Raw genomic sequence first — 20,673 nt, forward strand, 5'->3', positions numbered from 1 at the left:
ATCTTGTGAAACAATAACCATATCGTAGCAAAAGTGGCATCATATTTAGTCATCAGTTTAATCTATTCGAAATCCCTCTTTTGTTTTTTGATATGCATTTTCTTTATTTATTTTCCCGGATGAACTCTAAATAAACTTTACATATTTGTTCTATGATGATAATTTAACAATGGTTTTCTCTCACGTACGAGCATTCAAACTTCACATAATTTTGTAATATATATTTTTCTCCTTTCCGACTCATATTATACCATCCGTCATCTTTACATACTAAGAAATTGATTAATATATTGGCTCAAATTTAAGAGAAATATAAGGAAAAAATGTTGGTAATTTAACATTTGTGTATTAATGATATAGTGGAGTTATATATTATATTTTGTTCATAATATGATTCATTCTGAAAAAGAAAATGTTTAGTAATATTAACAAACAAATGCAAAACAAAACTTATTGCAGTTCTTTCTATGTTGTTGTTTTCTTTTTTTCATTTTTTTCAACATGATTGTTTTCTTTCAGACTATGATTTCCCCCTTTTGGGTTGGGTCCATACAAGGAGAAACGCAATGATTATAATAAGTTAATAGCCCTTACAAACCAATGAGCGAAAGGACTCAAATCTTATGTAAATAATGATGGTTGCGGGTGGGACGACTAATCCATTTTGAATGGGTTGAATGTCTTTTCAGGGTCATATGTTTTATGTATTTAATTGGTTTTAATTTGTTTCGGTTTACTTTTGGTGGTTTTTGTTGGAGCTAATACAAAATAACGATCAAGCATTAAGAAACCACTTTATTTATTATTACTATTTATTTTTGGGAATGAGAATCACTTTTGTTTAAAGCCGTAGATGGTGCACTTTCGTTTTTCGTATTATGATAGTAGTGCAATTTGTGCAGGTGCTTAATTCCATGACGTGGCTAGCTGAGACTGGCTACACATCATGATCCATGTTAGATGAGTTATCTGAAATGACAATAGTAACCATTGAAGATTTAGAATCCAATGCAAATGAGAAGGTGAAAGTGGGAAAGTGGGGTTTGAGGGTTATGAAGTTGGTGTTGCCTTTTGTGTCATTGTGTGTGTGTGTCTCTGTACAGATTACTGAATCTCCAAACAAGATATGGAGGGTATAAGTATTTGCCATTTTGTAGGCTTGCATGGTTGCTTGCTGCAAAAGAATAGGAAAAAAAAAATAAATTAATTAGTTGGATTAGTTAACGAATTTCGCGTGATATGATGGGTAAACACTTAAATTTTTCCCTATTGCTCCCATTAGAAGCATGAGCCACGAGAAATGGAAGCTATACTTATAATCATTATTATATTGTTATTATTCTGATTATTAATAGTTAACCTTATTTGGTATTGAGTGGTGGACCTACTACTTCTAGTAGTAGCAGGCGTAGCTACATAGTGTATTTGGTAGACGGGGTAGGTATTTATGTCTGCGAGAGTGCGGGTGAATATCCTGGCTAATACGTGAGGCGTGTTGAATACGTGACACCATTCTAATCAACATATAAGGGGTGTATTACAATATAGGAGGAGCGTGTTGAATAATTTTTATAATACGGTAATACATTTTAAATGTCAATATTTAATTAAAACACTATTTCTATTTTTATATTAAAAATAATTTTTGAAATTTTTTGTGATAAAAGTGTATATTAAAATTCGTAATTATGAAGTATACTAAAAAATTATTTTTGAAGGACAAAAATATATTAATCTTAGACAAAATATTTTTGTTTATTGAAAATAATCGATATACTTTAAAATTTATAATTTTTTGTATGTATTTTTGTTCATTCTAAACCTTTTTATGTGTACTTTCATTTATTTACTTGTGAATAATAATATAATATGATTGAAAGTGATTTCTCTTTAAACTCGTGTTGTCAAATTTGACAACCATGAATTTTTGTAACTTTGTTAATATTCATTCATCCATGCATTTTAACTCAAATGTGTCCATGTCCATATTAATATTGTGAAAGTCTAGTCAAACCTATAATCTGCTCTATTCAGTATTCACTGTGTTTACTAAACAAAGGGGACATGGGACCATAGCTTACGGCTGACACCGTGATGAATCTTTACTCCTATTCTACTTAGCACACAAATCAGAACACTGCAATTAAGCTTTAATGCTTTATTTCCTTTCTATTTTTGGTCAAAATATGATGGGATTGAAGTATGACCCGAAATATACTTTCATATGGGCTAGCGAGATCCAGCTTGAAATTGGGCCTCACGTATGATCGAATGGAGTAAACACGTGTCTTTTTGGAGAAGGAAATAGGAATAGATTGTGTGGCTAAAAAAAAGTCTGTGTGTGAGTCGGACTTCCACTTTGTAGATGAACATTGTGCTGAGCAGACGGCCATTGATGATGCTGGAGCCCAGAAGGGTCCCCTTAACCCATCTCGTTTTGTTGATGTAATTTTGGGCGTTATGTTACGGTTTTTGGACACACTCCAACGTTATCATGTCGACACTCGAACTTATTTAATTTCTTGAACTAAGACCAAGTCAACCTAACCCTCAATACTTAACAAAAAAGCTACGAACACAAGAGAAATGAAGTTTTGGTGGAAAGAACACTTTCTTGTTCAAGTGTTTGTTACAAATGACTCACGCACGACTCACACGCTCAAACTCTAACTCTCACCTCCTATTTATAGCCATCCACCTCCTTAATAGATGGTTAGGATTAAATCTAATCGACGGTCCAGATTAATCATTCAGAACCTTTATTACAAATATCTATCATACCACAGCTTTCTAAATACTTCTAGATTATTTCATACTACTTTTCATACTCCTATATATATTCAGAGTCTTCTAGAACCTCCTAGAGTATTCTGGGACCTTCTAGGACATTCTAGAACGTTTCGGAACCATCTAGAGCATTCTCAAACACTCCAAAAACTATACAAATACCTTTAAATCTAACCTTCTAAAATTTTTACCATGACATTCTCCCCCACCTAATGCGCAGACGTCCTAGGTGTTCTTGGAATTGCCACAAGTCTTCACGAGCTTCCCAACTAGCTTCGGTTATCGGGAGTCCTTTCCACTTGATCAAGTATTGGATACTTGATGGTACTCCTCTTCGTCGCACAACGCAATTAGCTAAAATCTCTTCAATTTCTTTATCAAAGGATCTAATCACCACAGGCGGAGCACGGCTCGAGTCACCTCTACTCGGTTTATCTTGGTCTTCATGATATGGTTTAAGCATACTCACATGGAAGACTGGGTGGATCTTCATAGAGGGAGGGAGTTGTACCTTGTAAGCAACCTCCCCAACATGTTTAATGATCTCAAATAGCCCTTTGTATTTGCCGATTAAGCCCTTATGAACCTTGCGAAAGGCTTTGAATTGTTGTGGAAGAAGTTTAATCATTACCTTGTCTTCCACTTGATAGCTTGCATGCCTCCTCTTCTTATCTGCCTATTTCTTCATCCTCTTTGCAGCTTTGTCGAGGTAAGAACGAGTGACATCTGCTTGTTCTTCCCATGACTTAATCATATGATAAGCTCCTGGCTCTTCCCTGAGTAAAAAGAAGAAAGAGAGTGTGGTGTAAGCAACTGTTGTCCACTCTTTCCTGTAGACTCACTCCTTTGCAGATTGTATGAGAATTGAGTAATGTCTAGGAGTTTTGTCCAATCCTTCTGATTAGCGCTTACGAAATGCCTCAGGTAACACTCGAGTAAGGCATTCACTCTCTCAGTCTGTCCATCTATTTCAGGATGAAAGTTTGTTGAGAAATGAAGTTCTGATCCAATAGGAGTTTGAACAGCTCTGTCCATAGTCGTTCTGTGAAGTGTGGATCTCGATCATTAATGATGCTCTTAGGCAATCTCCAGTATTTCACCACATTCTTGAAGAATAGTCGTGCTGCTTTCTCTGCAGTTCAGTCAGTAGGGGCAGGTATAAAGGTAGCATACTTTGAAAATCGATCCACTACCACAAGAATAGATCCAAACCCTTCGGACTTCGGTAAGGCAGAGATGAAATCTAGAGAGACACTTTTCCACGATCGCTCTGATGGAGGCAGAGGTTCCAACAACCCACTTGGTGTCTTGTTTTCAATCTTATCTTGTTGGCACACAAGAAAAGTCTTCACATAGCTCTCCACTTTATCTCTCATTTGAGGCCAATAATAAGAATACTCAATGAGTGCCAAGGTCCTTCGCTGACCTTGGTGACCAGCCCACTTGGTGTCGTGGCATTCTCTCACTAATTTTCTTCTAAGATTTTTCCATTTAGGGACGTATAGTCTTCTTCCTTTGGTGTAGAGAAGGTCACCTTCTAGCCAAAATCTTTTGGTCTTACCTTCTTTAGCCAACTCCACCAACTTCTTGGCTAATGGATCATGATGCAACCCTTCCTTGATGGTATGCACAATATTTCCTTCGACCATAGAAATGGCTACCAACTTGACCTTGCAGCTCACCGCATCTGCTACTACATTTGTCTTGCCTGACTTGTATTCAAATTCAAAATCAAACTCAGCTAAGAAATCTTGCCACCTAGCTTGTTTGGGGCTTAATTTCTTATGAGTTTGGAAGTAGCTTATAGCCACATTGTCTATCTTGACGATGAACTGTGAACCAAGCAAGTAGTGACGCTAAGTTCTTAGATAATGCATTACTGTTGTCATCTCCTTCTCTTAGACGGTGTATCACCTCTCTGTATCATTTAACTTGCGACTCTCAAAGGCAATCGGATGTCCTTCTTGCATTAGAACCCCTCCAATAGCATAGTCAGAAGCATTAGTGTGGACTTCAAATACCTTTGAGTAGTCAGGTAGTGCTAGTACTGGTCCTTCTATGATAGCAGCCTTCAACTCATCAAAAGCCTTTTGACACTCCTTTGACCATTCTCAAGAGTGATTTTTCTTGAGAATATCAGTCAGTGTTGCAGCCTTGGCAGAGTATCATTTGATAAACCTCGGATAGTAATTAGCCAACCCAAGGAATAACCTCAATTCTGATACCTTGTTTGGCAGCTCCCATTCTTTGATAGCCTTCACATTTCCTTGATCCATACAGAGAGTTCCATCTTTAATGATATGTCCCAAGAAGTGGACTTCGTCCCTTGCAAAGGAACACTTTTTCTTCTTTACATATAGATTATTCTCTCATAAGATCTTAAACATGGTTCGGAAGTGTTCTACATGTTCCTCCAAAGTATTGCTATAGACAACAATATCATCCAAGTAGACCACTACAAATCGATCAAGGTAAGGTCAAAAGATCTCGTTCATCAAGGTACAGAAGATCGCAGGAGCATTGGTCAAGCCAAAAGGCATCACCAACCACTCATATGATCCATACCTCGTGACACACGTGGTCTTAGGCTCAACACCATCGGCAATCCTTACTTGGTGATATCCTGACCTCAAATCCAGCTTTGAGAACCACTTGGCTCTACCAAGTTGATCAAACAAATCAGCTATCAAAGGAATAGGGTATTTGTTCTTGATGGTTACCTTGTTAGGTGCTCGATAGTCAATGCATAGTCTCAGCGAACCATCATGCTTTTTTTGGAACAAGACTGGTGCGCCATAAGGTGCCTTCGATAGACAGATGAATCCAGCATCTAGCAAATCCTTGAGTTGCTTCTTCAACTCCTCAAGTTCTGGCGGTGCCATCCTATAAGGTGTTGAGGCAGGCGTCCTGACTCCAATTTGATCTTGTGGCCCACCTTCCTCCTAGGTGGTAGTTGTTTTGGCAACTCGGGAGGCATCACATCCTTATTTTCTTCAAGGAATTCTTTGATTTCGGGAGGAACGTCTTTTCTTTCAGATGTTGACTCCTCTTGTAATAGAGCTAAATATGTAATCTCTCCCTTCTTAAACCCTTTCTTGAGTTGCATAGCAGAGAGTATCGGTGGTCCTCCTACTTTAGAGACTGTAGGGACCATTCATGGATACCCTTTCTCCATGATGAATATTATTTCGTAGTATGGCATAGGTATTATATTTGCCTTCCTTTGTAAATCGAGTCCGATGACTATTTTGAAATCATCCATGGGTGCTATTGAGAAATCCACAAGGTCCTTCCAAGAACCAAGAGTCATCTCAACCCCTTTTGCTACTCCCTTGAGGGGTTCACCCTTGGTATTCACGGGTTTGAACCAACCATTCTTTTCAGTGAGCTTCAACTCAAGCCTCTTTTCTTCATCAAGCGTGATGAAGTTATGTGTAGCACCAGTGTCGATCATAGTCATGATGGGTTTTTCATTGATAAAGGCTTTTACATACATCAAGCCTTTCATTTCTACAGTGCTTGCCTTTTTGTCCTTTACAACATTCATCTGTTGGATAGACCCAACACACTCAGTTACTTGCAATTGAGCATCTCGTTCTTCGGTGATAGATGTCAGAGTCCCTAGCTTGGGACAGTCCTTCATTTGGTGTGGTCCCTTGCACACGAAACATCCTCCTTTGGACACGGAAGCCTTCTTTTTTTTTCTCGTACTCTTTCTTTGAAGAGTATTTGCCTTCTTTCTCACTTGAGAAACTCTTTTCCTTGTCTCCCTCACCTTTAGTAGAACTAGGCTTGGAGGAAGACTTGGGTTTAGAGTCTCCGCTATAATATTCAGTGAGTGATTCGGCCACCACGATGGCCTCGTCGACATCCTTAACATTTCTTCTTTGTAGTTCTTGCTTTGCCCAAGGTTGGAGTCCATCAACGAAGAAGAACAATGCATCCTCTAATGCTAAGTTGGGGATTTGAAGCGTGAGAGTAGTGAACTCTTTTACGTAGTTACTAATTATACTCTTGTGCTTCAACTCCCTCAAATTCTTCCTTGCTTCATAAACCACATTCTCAGGAAAGAATTGTCTTTTCAACTCCCTTTTGAAATCTTTCCATGTGGCTATGTTGCAAGTACCCTTCTCTATATCTATGCATTTTCTCCTCCACCACAAAGTAGCATTATCAGAAAGGTAGAGAGTTGCAGTGCGTATCTTTCTTGCTTCTTCGACCACCCCTTGGCCTTCAAAGTACCTCTCCATTTGCCATAGGAAGTTCTCCACCTCTTGAGCGTCCCTCACTCCCTTTAACTCCTTTGGCTTTGGGAGATCAATCTTTGTCGTCTCCCTTATAATGATTGGTCGAGATTTTGCCTCCTCGAACCAAACTCAAACTTCCTCAAATAGCTTCAAGGAATTCTCAAGCTTTTCTTCGATTTGGGGCATGCTTTCTTTGAAAGCATCTAGTTCTCTTAACATGTGAGTCTCGAGGGTCTCCTTGTCATGTTATATCCTTTGGAAGCGCTCATCCATAGAGGATAGAACATTCTCCAACATAGAAACTCTATCTTCTAAGAAATTAGAGTCCTTACCTTTAGGCTCACTTGAAGAACAGGCCTTCTTGCCTCCCCATTGAGAAGGAATAACGTTCCTTCCCCTTTGAGACTGAACATGCTCCATGGTTACACTAGAAGCCATACCCACAAACCACTTGTGCTCCCTCTCGAACCAGGCTCTGATGCCAAATTGTCACGATCTTAAACACACTCCAATGCTATCGTGCCGGCACTCAGACTTACTCAACCTCTTAAGCTAAGACCAAGTCAGCCTAACCCTCAATACTTAACAAGAAAGCTAAGAATACAAGAGAAAGAAAGTTTTGGTGGAAAAAAATTTTTATTGCTCAAGTGTTTGTTACAAATGACTCATACATGACTCACATTCTCAAACTCTAACTCTCACCTCATATTTATAGCCATCCACCTCCTTAATGAATTGTTAGGATTAAATCTAATCGACACTCCAGATTAATCATCCGAAACCTTTGTTATAAATATCTATTCTACCACAACTTTCTAAATACTTCTAAATTATTTCATACTACTCTTCATACTCCTATATACATCCATACTCTTCTAGAATACTCTATGACCTTCCAGAGTCTTTTAGAACCTCCTACGATATTCTAGGACCTTCTAGGACATTCTAGAACGTTCCAAAACCATCTAAAGCATTCTCAAACACTCCAAAAACTATAAAAATACTGTTAAATCTAACCTTCTAAAATTTACCGTGACAGTTAGCCCTGTTTAAATAACCAATTATACTACATGTACACCAAAATCAGCCACTAAAGTTAACCACCAGTATAAAGTACATATTGAAATATAAATACATATTAAAAATAAATTAAACTACACATATATTTATATATAAATACATTAATGGCTAATTTTAGTAACTGATTTTAATATACGAATATTATTTTTATTAAACAACAAAAAAAAACTTTTGTAAAAGAGCTTCTATATTGATTGTGCGGCGAGAAGTCGAGAACTTGCTGATAACTTTTGCTTCTACCAACCGCATTATGAATTTATGATTCATTGCAAGGAGCCTGGGAGTTGACTCGTAAGATTTTATTGGATTGGTCAATTCGACGATGAACAAGTTTTTGTGTAAAGAAAATAAAAAAATATAATTTATCTTAAAAAATTAATAAAAATAAATAAAATGACACATTTTATTTTATTAGATAGGTATTTAACTGTTAGATAGGTACTAGTATTTTTACACGTAATAATATTATGGGAATATAAATTTTTTAAAATTACGTCGGTCCTGATATTATAGATTATGCCACAAAAAATTTATAGTATTTTTATATTTGATTAGATGTTAAGTCTGTTATACAAATAAAAATAATTAATTTTTATGCTTGCTATTTAAAAAAAATATTTTTTCTATATATATAAAAATATAATTAGATATTAGCATAAAAAAAGTTATACTGATATTTATTAAAATTAACTCCCAATTTATTTTTTTAAAACAATTGAATCTTGATTATAATCTTTAATTATAATATTAGTATTTTTTTAAAATTATATGTAATAAATATTTGAAGAAAAAGAAGTAAAAATTTAGATTGAAAAGATAAATAAAAATTTAAAACTAAACAAAAAATATGCATATATAATAATATTTTTTATTTAAATTATATTATGTTGTTAATTTTATTTTTTGTAGAATAGAAAGGTAGAGAAAAATAAAGAATGTGAGAAAAGAGAGAGAAAGATAAAGAAAAAGAACGAAAGAGGGAGTTTGTTAATTTTGGAAGAAAAAATTTTATTTTATTATAATAAAAAAATATTTAGTGACACATTTTGATTTATCAATTTACTAATATAAAATATAAATTATAAATTATATATAGAGTGGGAAGGATAGAAAGAAATAGAAAAAAAAGGAGAGGTAGATAAGAGAATGTAAGAGGGATGTTTACTAATTTTGGAGGAAAATATTTTCTCTAAATTTTAATAAGAGAGTTTCATGTGACACATTTTAATTATTAAATTAGTTAGTAATATATAAATATAATATATAATATAGTTATATTTTATTTTTAATATTTTAATTTTAATTTTAATTTAATTTTAATGTAATTAAAAAATGTTATGTTGTATATTTTGATTGTCAAATTCGTAATTAGTCATTAATAATGATATATAAGAGAGATAAAGTAAGTGAAAGAATGAGAAAGATAGAGAAAGAGAGAGAGAAGGGGAGAACTTTTTATTTTTGGAGAGAAAGATTTGATTTTAATTGCAATGAGAAAGTAACATGTAACACATTTTAGTTGTAAAATTAGTAATATATAATAGATTTAACTATATAACAAAAAGAATTTTTATTTATTTTTACTATTTTTCCTCTCTATTATAGAAAACACTCATTTTGTTTGCTTGCATGTTATTTTTTTTGTTTATACAGTATCCCTAACTAATCTGTCGCTAATGAATTGATATATAGGGAGATTTAAATTTATGACACTTGCTTAAACGTACAAGTGAACTTATCACTCAACCAATTCAAATTGATATATATATATATATATATATATATATATGTTCATTTTAAGTTCTGCCCTTTAAGGACAGAGCAATTCGAAAAGGCCCAAACTGCTAATCCTATAAGTCAATCTTTCATGAACAATAATAACTTAATAATTTTTCCAATTAAATACAGTAATGCATCCACGCTTCTAAATTATGAGGATTTTAGTGCCTCGTTTGACATTTGCCTTAATAAGTATTATTTCCTAATTGTTGCATATATCGGTTCTGGAGTGCTTCCCAACTCGAGATGGTTACTATAGAAAGATGCATGGTTTTATGCAGTAGATAATACCTTTCCCTTATTTTTTACCCTTTATGTTTTACCTTATAAATATATATGCCGTAAATTAGAAGATTTTGCATATAGCATGTATGGAGCAAAAAAGATACTAAAATGGACAAGAGGACCTGAAGAAGCCCTTGAGATATCCATCGAAGGTAATATAATAATTCCTTACTCAACATTCTTTACGTGAGACAGACTTTATTGCCATTTTTATAAATGACATCAATTTTTACGACTGTAGTATCTATTGAATGGAAGGGATCTGAGTGGCTGGTTATGTTGATTTGCATGTGGTCAATATGCTTGGTTCATGATCAGGTTTGCGTACTACAAGGTTCTTATTCACTGCTATTTAATCTGAATGTCAGTAAAGAATCAAGTGCAGGTTTATAGGCTGTTGTAGTTGCATTCTCAGTGATCTATTTTCAAAATGAGAACTAGAAAAAACTATAAAAATTGGGTCGTATATACATATGTACATCCTTATGGTCGAATATGATCAAGACTGCTTGTGCTCCTCTAATTTTAACGAGGGTCAAACTGAAATTGTTACTCGAACAGCAAAATAGAAGAAAAAATTGAGAAGTAGTAATTGAATTAAGGTAAAGGAAGAAACGGATAAAGTATAGTTTATTGAATTTGAAATAACAGAAAGCTTCTAACAATTTTTCTGCCTTTTGAGTTCACGGAGTGAACACTCCACGTCTCCACTCATAACAACTAAATTGATTTTTACCTCTCTCTCCCTTTCTTTCTCATATATCCTTTACAGATTCTAACTAACTCTCTTCTTTTTTACTACTATGCACCCACACTTACTTAGTCATTAGGTAGTCCTTAATCCAATATAGGGCTCTTTTTTCTCTCTTTTCTCTAGTCATTGGCCTATTTTCCCATCTGTTTTTTCTTCCAGTTCAGTTGTGCTCTCTTGAGTTGGGCCTGGAGTCATAGTGACTGCATCAACTATCCCCCTACAATGACTTTGTCCTCATGGTCTAAATCAGAAAACATCCTCTATAACTCCTCATAGTCTATCCATGAAGTCTCCTCACAAGGCATCTCCTCCCAATTAACTATCACTTTCTCAACGAAAATTCCTTCCCTCATCACAGAGCGGCGAGCAATGATGGCCGTCAGGAGCGGTTGGAATGCCGATGGTGTAGCCACTAGCACAGGAGGCGCCGTTGGTGAGTCCCCATGGAAACGCTTCAACATGGAAATGTGGAACACTGAATCTTATATGGTCCAAAAAATCATCTTCCCAACTTCAGATGTTCTTTGTGGAATAAGGTAACTTGGCGATATAGTTTCACTTTCAATAAAATCCAAATCCCCTTCCTTGAACTATTGGTCATGGCGATGCTTATAGTCTTGCTTTTTCATGCGACTGTGGGCTTGATGCAAGTATAAGCCTAACTCGTCATTGAGTATCTCACGGGGTGCGTAGAAAAGCATCTACTTTTAGAATCGGCGAAGTTCCTACAATATACCCCGGTGGTAAGTTCACAAGAAAACCATGGAATGCCACATGGGGAGTCATTTGAATCACATAATAGAATGAGTTGTTGTAGCAGAATTCGGTCCACGGCAAAAACGAAACCCACAGCTATGGCGAGAGTGGGTGAAAGCGCGTAGGTATTGTTCCAACGAGCGACTGGTAACTTCTGTTTGACCATCACTTTGGGGATGGTAAGCAGTGCTATAGTGCAAATGAGTTATGCTATGTTCGAATAAATTGTGCCAGAATTTACTGTGGAAGATGGGATCCCGATCAGAGACAATAGAGGAAGGAAACCCATGAAGCTTAACCACTAGAGTGATAAAAACTTTAGCCACTGAACATGCTGTAAAACCCAGCCATAAGGGCTCAGAATGCACTATCTTGCTAAAATGGTTGACAACCACCATGATAGCCAAATAGCCAACGAATTTCGAAAGTTTCACAATGAAATCTATTGAAAACTCCACCCAAGGACTTGGGGGCAACGATAAGGGATGAAGAAGGCCTGTTGCCTTTGTGGGAGAATATTTGTGGCTTGGTAAACCTCACACTCCTATATGAACTTGTGAAGGTGGTGACGGAGTTCTGGCCAAAAGAACACACTACTAAGGGCCTTGAAAGTTTTAAGCTCACCTTGATGCCCTGCCATGGGAGTCAAATGGAATTCCTTAAGTAGCTAGGCGCGAAGGTTCTCAGAATTCAGAACCCAAATTCTACCACGGTAAGTCATGAGTCCTTCTTGGAACTAAAAATCGGGGGGTTAAAGCTCCTTGATCGTGTTGAGTAACCATTAAGACATTAACTGAGTTTTTTTATCCAATGCAGAGGCGCACCACAATATAGGAATAAGGGATGACTGGATTGTTGAAAAGGCTTGAAACTGAGCTTCCTAGACTTCTTCCCCTTGCCAAGACAGAGCATCTGCCGCTAGGTTGGTCTTGCCGGACCTATACACTACTTTGAAGTCATACCCTAATAACTTGGTAAGGTAAACCTACTGATCAGGGGTTAATACCACTTGGGTCATCAACTCACGCAAGCCTTGATGATTCGTCTTGATGCAAAAGCGATGCCCAAGCAAGTGATGCCTCCATTTAGCTACTGCTTCTGTAATTGGATATAATTCATGGACATAGGCTAAAGTAACCTTTAATCTACTATTGAGATTTTTTGCTAAAATAAGCAATGGGATATCCTTGCTGGGAGAGGACTGCACCAATGCCATGAGCCGAGGCATCAGTTTCAACAACGAAGGGTTGTGTAAAATACGGTAATGCCAATACTGGAGTATGTATGAAAGCCAATTTCAATTTTTCAAATGCAACATCAGCATCAGGCCAAAGTGAAAGTTATTGTCTTTGAGCAATTCAGTTAGCGGGCCACAAAGTGGACATATTTGGCCACAAATCTTCGATAGTACCCAGTAAGACCCAGAAATCCCCGCAATTGCTTCAGGTTGGTAGGTTTAGGTCACTCAATAATGGCACTAATCTTGGAATTGTCAACCTCGACTCCTGCTTTACTCACTACATAGACAAGATATTCCACCTGTTCTTGGCAAAAGGTACACTTCGATAACTTGGCGACGCAATGTTGCTTTTGTAGCACGGCCAAAGTAGTTCTCAAGTGGGTTTAATGTTCCTCGCGGGACCTACTATAGATGAGGATATCATCGAAGAAGACGGCAATAAACTTCTACAAATGGAGGCCAAACACCTTATTCATCACGGCTTGGAAGGTGAATGAAGCATTAGTAAGGCTGAAGAGCATGACCATAAACTCATAATGCCCCAAATGAGTACGGAAAGCTGTCTTGGAAATGTCAGCATCCCGCACCAAAATCTTATGGCAATCTGAGAGTAAGTCAATTTTTGAGAAATAGGTTGGACCATATAACTCATCTAAGATTTCATCAATGGTAGAAATGAGGAATTTATCTTTAACTATGATAGCATTCAAGGTGTGATAGTGACGAGTGACGAAAGTTAGACCAATTAAGGGATTATAATATAATAAAACAGTGTTGCGAGTATAGCTCTTAACTAGCTAAAATCTGCCTTATCAATTTAGAAAGGTTGTCACAAAAAAAGTTTAGAATAAAAATACTGGGAGTATGAATCCCAGGTCGTTTCCCAACGAGTTGCTAGAAAGAGTGCTAATTTATTAATCAGGAGTTTTCGAGAGTTTTGAGAGTTGAATAATAGAAAATAAACAATTGTAATTTAGTGCAATGAAAATTAAAAGAGATTTATAATATTCTAAATAAAAAGCCTTGACTGGGGGAATGATTAATCGGAAGTTCTATCCTTGTTGGGATCTCTTAAGTGTAGTATCAAAAAGGTTGTTGTTTTCACTTAGTTAACCCTTACTAAATAAAGGAAATTCAAGTGATTAAGCTAACTCTTATTCGCAAATCCTAGTCCTCTCCCTTGGGAAGGTCTAGTGTTAGTAAATACAGAACTAGCCAACAACTTCCAATTTAACCATCACTTAAGCCTTCCAACTCAAGTGTCTCCTTTTAATCAACCCCAATGTCAAGTAGGGAATCTACTCCATTGACATGAATATAACGCTTGTAGAAATATAAAAAGAAGACATGATGAATTGAATAAAATAAAGCTTTGAAAATTAATTAAAGATAAAAGTAATCCTTTTCACTAACAATCCATGAAAATAATCCAATTACTACTCTAAATAAGAATTAAGAATATGGAATAAATAAAAGAGTAAGTAAGGAAACAAACTAGAATAGTATCTTCAACGGAGGTGATGACTCTTCAGTATCCAAAATCAAAAGCGATAAACTATGAAACTATGAATGTAAACAGAACCTAGTGGAAGAGTAGTTTCTCTCTAGATTCAGATCTAAAAACCTAAAAACTATCCTAATGAGAATGTGTGAATGTGTATGTTTCTGTGTGTTGAGTCTCTGCTTGTTCCTTGGCTTTATTATATGTTTTTGGGCCAAAAACTGGGTCAAAACGCGGCCCAAAATTGCCCCCAGCATTTTCTGTTAATTTTGCAGATCGTGCAGGTCACGCGTACGCTTCAGTCACGCGTGCGCGTCATTTGGCGAATTTTCTTGTCACGCGTACGCGTCGTCCATGCGTGCGTGTCATCTTGCAAAACTCCATTCCACGCGTACGCGTCAGGCACGCACACGCATCACTGCAATTTTCTCCATTCCGCACGCTCGCGTGAGCCATGTGTGCGCGTCGATGCTCGCTGGTCATCTCCTTAGTTTCTTGTGTTCCTTCCATTTTTGCAAGCTTCCTCTCCATTTTCTAAGTCATTCCTGCCCTACAAAGCCTGAAACACTTAACACACGCTTCACAACATCGAATGGTATAAAGGAGAATTAAAATATACTAATTAAAGATCTCTAGGAAGCAACTTTTCAATCATAAAATAAGACTAGGAAGGAATTGTAAATTCATGCAATTAGTATGAATACATGGGTGAAGACTTGATGAAACCACTCAATTAAACACAAGATAAACCATAAAATAGTGGTTTATCAGATAGTCCACCCAAAATCGCCAACTATCGTCTTTTTTCCGAACCAATAGTACCAAGCTTGAAAAGACAATGTGACTTTCCCTTATCACCCCCGAGTGCAACATCTCGGCTACTAACTTTTCTATCTCCTTTTTTTGATAATGCGGATACTAGTAGGGTCTAACATTTATGGGTGCAGCATCGCGTTGTAATTGGATTTCATGCACAATCTCTCGTGTAGGTGGTAGGTTCTCGAGCTCTTTAAACGCTATCTCATACTCTTGGAGCAACAACTGTACCTTCTCGTCTTATTTTGGGTCTGCTGATTCAGGTGCTAGTTCAATCACCCGCAAGTGCAGAAACGAGACAACAACATCTGCTAATACCATCTTATTCCGGACAGAGTTTTCGATAGCACTTGATTGGAACAAGCATAGTTGTCAGAACCGAACCGGTGATCGAACCGGTCAGGCTACTGGGTCACTGGGTCACTGGTTCAACCGATGGGTCACTGGTTGAACCGGTTAACCCGGTCCCACATAAGAAATGTATAAAATAGCTAAAAACTTAAAAATTAAAAGTTAAAAAACATATCTCCAATAATATTTTAATAAACATTAAATCTCAAATCCTAAAAATAAGTAGTAATACGAAAATAAACATAAAATTTAGTACTATTAGTCTATTACATGAACAACTCAATTTAACATAATGAAAATAACAATTCATGGATTATATCCAAGGAGTAACTTCAAAGTCTGGAAATCTTTCTTCATCTGACAAATCTGGAGCTACATCCTGATTGGTTTCATTCTGATTTGCATTTTCCACAGAAGTATTATTAGCTTCACCATCATCTCGATCATCTTCCAGATTCAATTCATCTAGCATTTCAATAATGTTTCACAAATCATAATCAATAATAAGGCAAAACATTTGGTTAAAGCATTACAAAATCATCCCTAACAACAACATACCCAAATCATCTAAAGCTGATTGAAGAGATATATTTGCAAGATCATTTCGTAAAGCATCAACTTCTTCAGGAGTTAAAAATGGTGGTGAATCTTCCATTATCCATTCTGAATGATCCTCAAATGCATCAAGACAAATTGGATCATAACTTTGCTTTCTCATTCGGTTCCTATATTATCAATTAACTTGATTATTCTTATTATGACTAAAAATTTTAAATAATGCCTTCAAGAAAGAATAATAAAAAGTACCTTTGTTGTAGCCTTAAGTTGTAGTGAACATAAACAAGATCATTAAGCTTTTGATGCTCTAACCGATTCCTTTTCTTTGAGTGAATGTGTTCGAAAATGCTCCAGTTACGCTCACAACCTGAAGAACTGCAAGTTTGACTTAAAACACGAATTGCTAACTTTTGCAGGTTTGGTGCTCCACATCCATAAGATTCCCACCATTGATCTTAACATAAAAAGAAAACAATCACAATCATAAAAATCAAATCTTAAACATATTACAATCATAAAAAACTAATTTTAATACAAAATTTACCAGGCATCACAGTGCTTCGCTCACGTATTGCAGACTGTCTCCCAAAGTCTCCTTCAGCATTCTTAAAGATTCTCTTCTCACTTGTCAATTTAGTAATCAAATCAGCATCACCGTAAGCATACCTCTCAATCACATCTAGTAGGCCAGAAATTGTGTCTTTGTGCTTGTCAAATTCTGCAGAATTAAATCGAAAAGCTGGATTTAACCAATAACCAGCAGCATGAAGGTTTCTTTTAAGTTGTAAATCCCAACGTGAATCTAAAATCTTCAAATAAGGTTCAACAACTCTCTTTCTTTTTTAAAACCTCTTCACCATGTCTTCCCTAGCCTTATACATAGCTTGATAAAGGAAACCCATTGCAGCTCTATCTTCACTATCCACAATACGCAATACATGAACAAGTGACTCCGTAAGCTTAACAATATCAGTGCATTGATTCCAAAATTTAGAATCTAAGACTTGATCCACAAACTTTTTTGCTTTGGCTTCTTTAGAGTAAGCTGAACTTGTCCATTCTCTAGATGTCACCATAGCTCTCAATGCATCCTTTTGAGCCAAAATACTTTGCAAAGCAATGAAATTAGTGGCGAATCGAGTTGGAGCTGGACGAAGTATTTCTCGGCCGCCTGTGAACTGCCTCATCAAGTACAAAGGATGGCAGTGATTATAGATATATTTCGTAATCATTAAAGCTTGTGACACAGTTTCAGTCACTTCCACAAACTTCCCAATATCCTGCAACATCAGATTAATACAATGTGCCGCACAAGGAAACCAATACAATCTAGGAAACTCTGATTCCAACAACCTTCCAGCAGCAACGTAATTTGCAGCATTATCCGTCACTACATGTACAACATTCTCAGGACCAACAAATAACACAACATCCCTAAGCAACTTAAACAAAGCCTCAGTAGTTTTCGAGATATGAGAAGCATCAACTGACTTTAGGAAAACAGTTCCTTTAGGGCAATAAACTAAGAAATTAATTAAAGTACGTCTACAACGAGCAGTCCATCCATCAGCCATGATAGTACATCCAGTTTGTTTCCAAATCACACGATAACCTTCAATCATCTTCTTTACATCTTCAACCAATTTACTCAACAAAATATCCACGAACTCTTTGGTAATTTGGCCCTTTATACCCTGCACCCATGTTTGCAATAGCATCAATCATCGGCTGATAATAAGCTGAATTAACCGCATTGAATGGCACAGAGGCATCCATCATCCATCTTGCAATAGCAATATCACACTTCTCCACAATTTCTTTGCTTTGGAGAACACTTTTAATACTTGGTTGAGCTCCAGGTGTTGCTGCCGGTGGAAAAAAGGATTGTAATCCCTTGACTTGTTTTCCAACTCCCTTTCTAGAGCTAGGTGTTGGAATTCTTGATGCTTGTTGTTGTCACATCTCATTACGTTCAATCTCATCAAATTCCCTTTCAACGTCATCACAAGCACCATAACTTTCTGCATATTCTTCTTGAGTTTTCCTTTTCTTGGTTCGAAGATCTTCAATGTTTTGATTGAATTGGTGTCTCACCACAGCTGACACCTTTCGACATGCCTCAATATCTCCACCTTTTCCAGCCAAATGATGCTTAACCCGGTTAATTCCTCCACCTCTAATAAGCTTCTCGCAATAAATACATACCAAAGCAGTTTTTCCTTTATCCAAAACTTGTTTACAATGGCCCCATGCAGGATCAGTTTTTCCTCTGTTACTATTTTTTTGGGTTCCAATTGAAGGATCAGGAGTTGATCCTTGTTCCTGAGAAGTTGGTGTTTCTGATGGTGTATTTGATGAAGCCATCCTAAATTCCTAATCAACCAGGATCCAGGACTAAATGACTAATCTCCAAGAATAATACACAACAATCCACTAAGGCACTAACTACTAAGAATAATATACAACAGCAACCAACAATGGATAATCAACAAACTGAACAGAAATAAAAAAATAAATCAAGAAACGAGAGATCAAGTCATCAAACAGAAAAATATGTGGTCTTGTTCATGTTCTCATCTGCCCGCATACAAAAATCAAACAGAAATCAAAGTATCAAACATACATGGATTAAAAAATTAAACAGAAATCAACAATCTAAATTAAACAGAAATCAACAACCTAAAATTATTTGAACAACCAACAATCTAAATTCTAACACAAATCAAACAGAACCAAGTAACCAACATACATAATCAATCTACAATAATCAATTAACTTCAAAAAATTAAAAAATTAAAAATACTTAGTTACTTACCTGGCTGGACGGCTGAACCCTGGAGCTGGAGGAATGGAGCGACGAGCAGAGAAGAGGGTGACCGGAGCGACGAGCAAAGAAGAGCGACGAGCAGTAGGCAACGATGGACCGTGGACGTGCTTCTGCCTTCTTCGCGGTGGTGAGTGGCGCAGTGCTCTGGATGTGGTGGTGAGGTGAGTGCCGCGCTGGTTGAAGCTGAATGGGGCGACGAGGTGGCTGAGTGAGTGGCGCACTTCTCTATCTCTCAGCTCTCAGCTCTCATGGTGATGGTGGTCTCTCAAAATTTGGGAATGGGAAGGGAAAGTGTGAAACAGGGGATGGAGGCTAGGGTTACAGGCTTACAGCAACAGCACTCAGCAGCAAGCTTTTTTTTTTTTTTAATAAAGAAACGACGTCGTTTCCAGCGTATAAAACAAAAAAAAATTAATTTTCGAACCGGTCCGGGTTAAACGAAACCCGCCGGTTCACCGGTTCTGGTCAAACCCGGCCGGTTCAATACGGGTTTTTCCGGTTCGACTCCTTGTCCGGTTAGATGACTCACCTGGACCGGTTATGGCACCGGTTCACCGGTTTTCCGGTCCGACCGGCCGGGTCGGTCCGGTTCTGACAACACTGGGAACAAGTGTTCCCCCTGCAATTTCACTGTAATGTCACCTACTTTAAACTACATAGTTAGGTGCAAGTAGTTCATGGTCACATCCCCTAGTTGCATTAACCATTGTGCCCCCAACACTATGTCTGCACCCTTGATATCCAAGATAAAAGTTTCTAAACAAAACACATACCCCTACATGTGTAGAGGAACAACACTACATTTAGAGGCACACCTAATACACTCTCCATTCCCAACATAGACATTCAATTGATGCACCTGTGTAAAAAGCATATTCATCTTCTTTGTAGTGATCTCCTTCATGAAATTGTGGGTAATGCTCCCATCCACCAACACCATGACTAGCTTCCCTTCGTATGTCCCTACTGTGCAGATAGTTTTTAGATGGTAAGCACCTACCATTATGGTGAAGCTAATCTCCAGCACATCGCTACCAGCCACCGGGGTAGCGATGTCGAAGAGTGCAACATTAGAATTGGAGAACTTATCCGGTCTTTCCCAAGATAACTCCTCAAGCTCCTCACCCCCTACCAACAACAAGTAAGTGGACTTACACTTGTGACCCGTGAAATATCTCTTATCACAATAATAGCATAATCCCTTGTCTCTCCTCAATTTGATTTTCGCTGCAGATAAACGTATATGTGTCGAGCTCGCTGCTGTGGTGGAAGTGCTCTTCTTAATGGTAGGAATCTCTCCGGGCACTAGTGACGTTACCGTCGGCATTTGCAACGGTGGTGTCCGTGTTGTCGTAACTTGCGTTGGGGTTGCAAGAGCTCGATTTTCATGAGGTCGCAAGTTCAACGATCTCGCTTGGTTCTTCTGTTCATGGAGCTTAGATAAGGAAACTGCCTTTACATATGATTATAGTTTTGCCAACATCAACTCACGTTTTAGAGTATTGGTCAACACAGCAACGGACAAAGAAATCACCTATTCCTTGCTCAACCTGGTGAATTGATTGGAGAGCTCCTCGAATTGGTGTTGATAAGCGGCCACAGTTGTGACTTGTTTGAGTTCTTTTAATGCGGCTTTTGGATAGTGAAAGATACGACAGCCGAAGCGGATGCAGAAGGCCTCTAAAAAACTTT

At 37.2% G+C, this 20,673-nt stretch overlaps 1 pseudogene; it reads right to left on the reverse strand.

Moving 5' to 3' along the window:
• Positions 1-15,909: 15,909 nt before the first annotated feature.
• Positions 15,910-18,518, reverse strand: LOC107640204 (uncharacterized; annotated as a pseudogene).
• Positions 18,519-20,673: the final 2,155 nt, after the last annotated feature.

This window comes from Arachis ipaensis, chromosome B5, assembly GCF_059453495.1.
Source record: "Arachis ipaensis isolate K30076 ecotype BB chromosome B5, ASM5945349v1, whole genome shotgun sequence".
Lineage (NCBI taxonomy): Eukaryota > Viridiplantae > Streptophyta > Magnoliopsida > Fabales > Fabaceae > Arachis > Arachis ipaensis.